At 37.6% G+C, this 9053-nt stretch overlaps 1 pseudogene; it reads right to left on the bottom strand.

Moving 5' to 3' along the window:
- Positions 1 to 5537: 5537 nt before the first annotated feature.
- Positions 5538 to 7826, bottom strand: LOC109392659 (40S ribosomal protein S18-like; annotated as a pseudogene).
- Positions 7827 to 9053: the final 1227 nt, after the last annotated feature.

Here is a 9053-nt window from a genome sequence, read left to right as displayed (position 1 = left end):
CATTCCAGGGAGGATATCGCTGCAGTGCTAAGTGCTATGGCCTTTAGAACCAGCCAGAGGCCGAGCCCAGCAGCTTGGAAAACCTCAGAGCCAGCATGACCCGAGACATCCAGAGCTAAGGGGCAGGCACGTGGCTTCAGGCCTTGCCTGTGGTTCCAGAGAAAACAGGCTTCAGAGAAAACAAATGACGGTCTTCAGAAATCGTGGTGGTAGAATCGGAAAATAAATTTTCCTTAATGTTTAATAATATCATACTCAATTAGTTTTGGTCAAAAGACATTGATTAAGCACAAGTTCCTCCTTCTCCAACTTTCTGTCATTCCCACTCTCTATCCCCTTATCCTTTATAGCTTTCTCTCTTCTCTCTGTCTTTTTGTGTTTGTTTGTTTTTTTCATACGAATGACTTACCCTCTACACCCATTCACAATACCAGTTGTAGGGACAACAGAATCAGAATCGATTCCCTGCAACTGAAAGGTCGTTGTGGAGAGGGAATTAACTTTGCCAGTGGTTATGAACACAGCGAGCTGACTATATCCAGACTTTCTCCCCCATCAGCAGATATTTGGTCTGCTTATGGTTCCAAATGCTCAAAGCATGTCACCTATACAGGAACACTTCATTTGTAATTTGTATTTTTTTCTTATAGTTAACACCTATTACAGATGAAACTAAGATATAACCAGAGACAAAGATGTAAATCAAGCTTCAAAAATCCTGTGGTTCAAGTTGCTATGAAATTGCTTTTTATTCGCTCCCCAAAATACCTTTTAGATGATAGTCAACTCTTTGGGGATCAGAGAACTTTCACAAGAGTTATATTTCATAAATGACCTGCTTGTTTGGAAAATGGCCTTTTCAAAACCCAGCTCTCTCACCCTCAAAACGCATCTTAAACTCACAGTCATATCAGAATAGGATCTAGGTGTCAGCAAAAAAGGAAAACAAACAAACCCCAAACTAAACTAAACTAAAATGATTTTCCTATTTAAGGTCTGAATCTCTGTGGCTTTGTAAGCTGCTCCATTATCATACAGACTAATGTTTTAAAATAAAGGAAATAAACCAACAGACATAGAAAGCCTATTTAATCAAAACTCTTCATTTCAACCTCTTCATTTCCCAGTAACACATCGGAAGCCAGCAGGAAGCCAGAGGAGGTGAAAAGGGCTGTTCCCTGTTGTCCCTAAATAGCACGCTCTTCACAACTGGCAGGAAGCACCTGGGGGATTGCTTTAGAAATCTGGAAATAAATTGTTTTTGAAATAAGAAGGGAAAAATAAATTGGTTTCTAAATTCAGATGCTTTTAACATTTTTACATACTCATACATACATTTTTATCTGAATTCTGATAATAATTGAATTCAAAATTAAAAATGTATTTAAATTTAGGGAAGAAGGCAGATAAGGTCAAGTTAGGAAATTGAGACAGGAAATTTTAGTTTAACTCTGAATCTCCTTTTCTTTGACTAAAATTGACCTTCAATATTACAGTACTTTCATTTTTACAGCTCTTTACATATTCTGTAAAAAAGCTTAAAAGTGAAACAAAGATGTTTCTTGACTATTGTAATCGCTACTGCCCAGCTCTTCTGTTTAAGTCTATTAAGACTTTAGAAGATATTCTTTCCCAAATCTGTTCTTTAAAAATTGACAATTTACTAATGGAATTGATATGATTTTTCCATTTTTAAAAAATTTTCTATAAGAAGAAATATTCAGATTACTTTTATTATTCTTATCTTATTTCTTTAGCTATAATTCTCTTTTTTCTTTTGTAAATAATATGAAATTTGTTCATTCTAGAGAATTCTGTTATTCTGACAGCTGATAATATGAATACATATTTACCGACATTGCTAGGAAGAATGTTATATAAGGGAGTTAGTGGGGAAATATCAGCTCTCAGGCACTGAAGTCAGGGGAAAAATTTGTACTTGTAGACCACTGATCATTTAAAACTTGGTGTCTTAAATAAAAATTTAAAAAGAATGTCACCATTATATAACCAGTACTTTAAGCAAATTTTACTACATTCTGTTAATATGTCAAATTAAATAATCCAACTAGAAACTCAGGGTACCGATTCTTCTTGTCAGCAATATTTTAAAAGGAATTTATTAAGGGTTCTTTTATTACCTCAACTTCATTACTTTTGCAAAATATATGATGGGTATTCAACTTAGATTTACTAGTGTACTTAAAATCTTGTCAAAATGAAACAAGCACTTTTTGTCATAAATATTACTGATTTAAAAGCATTTGTGGGGGGATGGTTATACTTTTGGAATCTCACTCATTACTGAAAATAAAATATGCTTTGCCTTTTTTTCTGTTCATAACAGACATGTATTTTACTGATTCCAAGAAACTTTAGAAATACTTCCCAAACTTTAATTTTTGTGAGTTAGTTTTTAAAATGAGTTGTACTTTAGATTGTTCCCTCTTATATACCTGATTTATATATTTCAGAAAACATGTCATAGACCCTGTCATTATAAATTCAATTGAAAGACCAGTTCTTTCTACCATTCTTTGTTTTCTGATTTCAGAATTTCAAGTGGGTTTGTTGTCAACTTTAATGTACCTTTAGAGAATAAATTAAGTCTCCAATTTCTTGCATGTGTGGTGCTCCTGGGACTGGAATGCTTTTCTTCGGCCAACTGAAAGTAGAGCCTGGTTCTCCTCTCACAGATTAAATCTAGTTTCAGTAGTTTTAAATTTAGTTTGTTCCTGACCAAAGAAAAGAAGTGCCCTAATTTTTCTGTTTAATTTTAGGCAACCACAACCTATAGTCTGACTGTAGTCTTTGGGAACTTCAAGTATATAGCTATTTTTGGCTTTGTGTCTGGTTACTCTACTAGAGTCTATATTCTTTTGGCATTGAATTTGTGATTATACCCTATCGTAATCTACACAGTTACACAAACAAAATGAGCATTTTATTTTATATTCTTTTTCTGGTTAGGGTATGGTTCTCCCAACCACTTTCTCGTAGCAAATAGAGGGCATAGGCTATCGTGGTAATTTTATTGAGATTGCCTTACCTGTGTTCTCACCCCTATCTTCACTTACCCACAATTTCATACTTCTCAGTAAGAACTTTCACACTTCACCCAGCACAAAAACCTGGTTATATGCTGAAATAGTATCATGTATAAGAGGGTCCTTGGGACAAATAGTAGATATATTTGGGCTTATTTCACAGGTAACATAGACTGTGTTTCTTGACTTTTAATTGCAGTCTTACTATGTGCCAAGTTCTATGCCAAGCATTTTACATGAATTATTTCACTTAAACACCAGGTATGGCACATACTCACATTATTCCCCTTTTGCAGATGAGGAAAATGAGACCTAAAGAGGTTGAAGTAGAAGGTCAACCCTTTCCTAAGTGGTAGAGTTGGGATTTGAAGCCAGCTTGCTTATGCAATTTTAATATCTGATTTAATATTTCATATGAGGTCTTCAGCTATGCTGTGCAGCCTGCGTTACTCACTGAGAAGTCACTGTGATATGAGTCCTGACAAAGGGCTACCAAGGAGTCTAGATGCATGCATTTGTAGACTTGGCTGTTCAAAGAAAACTGTAGGTGCCACAGGCCTCCCTGCCCTACCCTGCCCCATCCATATACCACCTTCTGTGAATTGCTTTTTTTCTTGGGGGTCTCACTTGACTCATCTGTCAAATAGAAATAATGTTACCTTAACTATAATTTAATACATATATAGTCATGGGATGTGGAATATAGTGTGGGAATGGAGTCAATGGAATTGTAATAGATATGTATGATATCGGTGGGGGGGCAGTGGATGAGGGGCGGGGGTTGTCACTTTGTGAGGGGTGAAAGGATAACTATTGCATTGTTTTGTACACCTGAAACTGATAATAAAAAAAAGAAAGAATGTTACTTTACGTGGGCTATGGAGTTGTATTTTTATAAAAAGAAACCCTTTTTATTTTGAAATAATTATAGATTCACAGGAAGTTACGAAGATAGTACAGAGAGGGAGAGAGAAGGCCTCTGTACCGTCACCCAGTTTCCCCAGTGGTTACATCTTATGTAACTGTAGCACAAGCAGAACCACAAAACTGACATTGGTATAAAGTGTACGTATAATTCTATGCCATTTTATCACCTGGAGATTAGTGTAACCAATACCAAAATCGGGATACAGAACACTTCTATCACCGCTAAGATCTCCTTCCTGCTACCCGTTTGTAGTCACCACCCGTCCCTCCATCCCTAACCACTGGTGACTACTATTTGTTCTCCGTCTCTAAAATTTTGTCATTGCAAACCTCTTTTAAAGAAATAATTTTGTTTTTATTATGAAATATCTTGATCAGAAAATTACAAAGCATACTGTAGCAATACTTATATGTAACCACCACTCAGATTTAACAAATAAGCATATTTAATAAATGTATTTCCTTCACAATTAAAAGGTCACATATTGAGATTAAGTCCTCTTTGTCCCATTCTCTGATCCTATTGACCATCTACCCTCCCCAGAGATAAACTCTACCCCAAAGTTATTGTGTACCTTCCCCGTTCATGTTTTTATCTTTTCCTACATACCTAGATGCCTATAATATTATGTTGCATAGTTTTGTAAGTTTTAAAAATTTACATAAGTAAGTCAACAAATATTTCTTGAGTGCTTACCATATGCTAGGCACTACTCTAGACCCTGGGAATATGGTGGTGAAAAAACCCTTGTCCTAAATATATAAATGTATGAATAAATAAGATAATTGCAGGTATCTGTAACTGTCTGAAAATGATAAAATAGGATACAGTTCTCAGAGGGGGACATGCTCCAAGACTCCCAGTGGATGCCTGAAACTGCGGTTAGTACCAAACTCTATACATGCTATGTTTTTTCCTATACGTACTCACCTATTATAAAGTTTAATTTATAAATTTAATGTAAGAGATTAATGACAATAACTAATAATAGAGCAATTATAATATACTGTAATAAAAGTTATGTGAATGTGGTCTCTCTCTCTCTCTCTCTCTCTCTCTCTCTCTCTCTCTCGTCTCTCTTTCTTTCTCAAAATATTGTATTGTACTCACCCTTCTTGTGATGCATTGGTGGAACCATTCCATGAACAAGATGGCTGTCACCCATCTCTCTGATTATGTTTCTAAAACACGGAAAGATAATTTTTGTTTTTGTTTTTTTAAGTTCTTTGCTCTGTACTCTACAGCTGACTTTATCATATGCCCTGCAGCATTGCCACAGAGTACCACAGTTAATCCGTCCTTCCATGTTTTATGCCCTGGTACCTCCTTTGCAGTTTTATGAATGTAGGTTCTATTGGACATCTTCTTCCAGAAGGGCCCAGTTTCATCACAGTTGAAGACTTGCTTTGGATGGTATCCCTTCTCCTTAATCAACTTCTTCAACTGTGCCAGAAATAGGGCAACCGCTTCTTTATTGGCAGACACAACCTCTGCAGTAATTTTTATATTTTTCAGTCCAAACCTGTTCTTAAATCTGTGTAACCATCCCTTACGTGCAATAAATGGCTGGCGTCACTGGTTTCAGGGGCTCCCTTGCTGAAGTCTTTGTATAGGCTCAGGCTCAGTGCTTTCTGACGCAACACACTGCTGTCAGTCTGAACGTATTTTCTGTCACATCTTCCACCCGCAAATTATATCCTTTTTCCATCCTAACTAAGCACTTGTCACACGCTGTGGTCAGAATTTTTGCAGTTTGAGGTGCGACAGTAAAACTAACACATATTTCTTTTTCCTTCTCAATTCACAGATATTGAGATTCGTTCTCAGGGACCTCAGCATATGATATTTTTTTCTTATTAAGTTGAGAACTTTCACCTTTTTACTTAAATGAAGCACTTAACGGCTTTTCTTGGGCATGTCTGAATTGCCAGCACTTTGTGATGCCCCTTGCACTTTGGGGCCATTATTAAGTAAAGTAAGGGTTGTTTGAACTCAAGGACTGTGATCCTGCAATGGTCCTTCTGATAACTGAGAGTGGCTACTAAGTGACAAAGGGGCAGGGAGGGGTGTACAGCGTGGAGACGCTGCACGAGATTTCATCACCCTACTCCGAACAGTGCTCAACTTAAAGCTTATGAATTGTGTATTTCTGGAATTTTCCATTTAATATTTTCCAACCACGGTTGACTGCGGGTAACTGAAACTGGGGAAAGCAAAACCGCGGACAAGGGGGGACTACTGAAGTGTGGTTGGGATTGGCAGAGAGGTGCGAGAGCGAGGGGATTGGCAGGGCTCTGAGGAAAGGCCTTGCTGAGGATACTGCATTTAAAATTGAGCTCTACATGATGAGAAGAAACAAGTCAAACAAAAAGAACAGCTAGCAAGTGCTGATGTTCTCCCCAAAAGAATGAGGTGGGTGTGTCCAGGGAACAACAGTACATGCACTGAGGCTGGAGCAGTGTAAACAGCAGGGAGCGTGGAGGTAGGTGAGGCCTGCGGGGTAGCGGGTAGCAGGTGGGAGCCAGGTGGGGGAGACTAGGAAAGGCCAAAGGAGACCTTGGTAAGGAGTTTGGATTTTATTAAGGCTGCAGGGGAAGCCATTGAAAGATATAAGCAGGGATGTGCCCAGTTGCCATGTGGAAGATGGCATTAGAATGGGAAGCAATTAGGCTGTTGCAGAGAAGAGATGGTCCAGGGGGATGGTGATGTCTTCTAATAAGATGTTATCACCTTATCCTTCTGTAATTTGCCTTTAGGATTCAACATTGTGTTTCAAGGTTTACTTATGTTGATACTTTTAGATAAAGTTAATTCATTTTAATTGCTATGTATATCCCATTCTATGAGTATACCAAATTTTTATTCATTCTCTTATTAAGAGACTTTTCCCATACACGGTTCTGCCCAAAGCAGTGTGTGTGTGTGTGTGTGTGTGTGTGTGTGTGTGTGTGTGTGTGTGTGTGTAAACGATTTATTAACAGACAAGGCCTACAGATTTATTTCTTCTTAGACACACCCACAGTGCGGCCTCGGCTGCCGGTGGTCCTGGTGTGCTGACCTCGAACACGAAGTCCCCAGAGGTGGCGCAGCCCTCTGTGGGCCCGAATTCTCCTCAGTCGCCCCAGGTCTACCCAGAGCTTGATGTGCAGACCATTGGCCAGGACCTGGCTGTATTTTCTGTCCTTCGCATCCTCTCTCTGTTCCAGGACCAGTCCGGGATCTTGTACTGGCGGGGATTCTGTGTAATGGTGACCCACGTTCCACCTCATCCTCAATGCGCTCTCCTGCCCTTGGTAAGGTCGCGGTCTGCTCTCCTCAACACCCAAGAGCATATCTTCACCCCACACCCTTAATTGCAGTAATGGTGAAGGCCACTTGCCGCCATCCATCGATATTGGTGTTAAGCACTCACAAAATGTGCTGGGACTACTCGGGGATCACTAGAGACATGGCGGCAGCCCCATTGTAGGCCTCCTGGGGAAGAGAGCCCAGACATCCTTACATATGGATTCTTGTGGATAGGCTATAAAAGCTGGGGTCCTTCTGTATGCTCAGTGTAAGCTTTGTCAGATAGGTCAAAATTGCTCCCTAAAAAGGTTATACTATTTTATAGTCACTGGGTATGCAGAGAATTTCCATTTCTCCACATCCTCAACATTTGGTATTGTGCTTTTAGCCACTGCCGATCTGTTGGATATGAAGTTGAAGGTCATTGTTGTCATAATTTGCATTTCCTAATTACTAGCTCTTATGTTTTTTGGCCCTTTAAGCTTCTTTTCCAAGAAGTTTTTGTTTCTATCCTACACCTACTTTCCTGTTGGGTTGTTTGCTTTTCTCTTATTGATTTGTAGGATTTCCTTACATGTAATTATCCTTTGTTGGATTTAATGCATTGAAATATGCATTGAGAACATATTTGTTGGGTTTTATGCATTAAAATATTTTATTCCAATTTTTAGCTTGTCTTTTCACTTTTTTTTAAATGAACATTTACATTTAAAAATTTACCATGGTCAGATTTGCCAATCTTGTGTTTTATGTTTTGTTTTTTCCAACCCTGTGGTCATAAAAATATTAAAGTTTTGCTTCCCTTTTTAATTATTGAATTGACATGGAAATTAATTTCGTGAATGAGGGGAAGTATGAATTAAAAAAACAAAAATTTTCAAATGGAAAACTAACTGATTGAGCACCATTTATTAGTCTTATCCCTTTGCTATTGATTTGCAATGTTATCTCTGTCATGTATCAAGTTTTCCCATAAGTGTGCTCTTTTTATGGTCTCTCCGTTCTGCTGCTCTGTTAGTCTTGACACCTATGTTATTCTTTTGAAATTACTGTAACTTCATAATAAGTCTTACTATCTACTGTGGTGAACTGTCTTTCTTTGCTCTTCTAAGTTATCTTGGACATTTTGCATTCTTTACTCTTACTTTAACTTATGGACCACTCGTCATATGCCATGGGAGGAAAAAAATCTAGTGGATTTTAATTGTAATTGCAATGAATTTATAAATTAATTTGGAGAGAGTTGCCATTTGAGTCCTCCCTCCCGATACAAGAATATGGTATATCCATTCATTTATTGTAGGTCTGGTATGTGCCTCAATAAAGCTTTGAAAAAGCCAAAGGAAGTTGTGTTGTTTATAAGTTCCCCAAGCTTTTGTTGCTATTATTAATGTAATCTTTTTTATTGTTTGTTTGTTTTTAAATTACACCTTCTATTTGTTTTTTGTTGGTATATGGGGTCACTATTGATTTTAAAATATGTATTTGTATCCAGCAACCTTTCTAATTCTAGTAGTTTGAAGAGTCTTTTGAATTTTTATGTGTACACCATCATACTGTTTACAAATAATTATTTTATTAGTTTTTTCAATTAACAAGCATTCAGTCAATTTCCTTTAGTTCCTTCTAAACTCTCGGATCCTTGATTCTATTCAGTGCTTCTGTATCTCTGTGTGGGTAAAAATTAAACATGGGCTTAATTCTTTTTTTTTTTTTAAGATTTTATTGGGGAATTGGGGGAGGGGAACAGTGCTGGGGAATCAGGAGAAGGGGAACATATAAGTTGCTGT

The sequence above is a fragment of the Hipposideros armiger genome, unplaced genomic scaffold (assembly GCF_001890085.2).
Source record: "Hipposideros armiger isolate ML-2016 unplaced genomic scaffold, ASM189008v1 scaffold_342, whole genome shotgun sequence".
Classification (NCBI taxonomy): Eukaryota; Metazoa; Chordata; class Mammalia; order Chiroptera; family Hipposideridae; genus Hipposideros; species Hipposideros armiger.
This window is presented reverse-complemented; position numbering and strand designations above follow the sequence as displayed.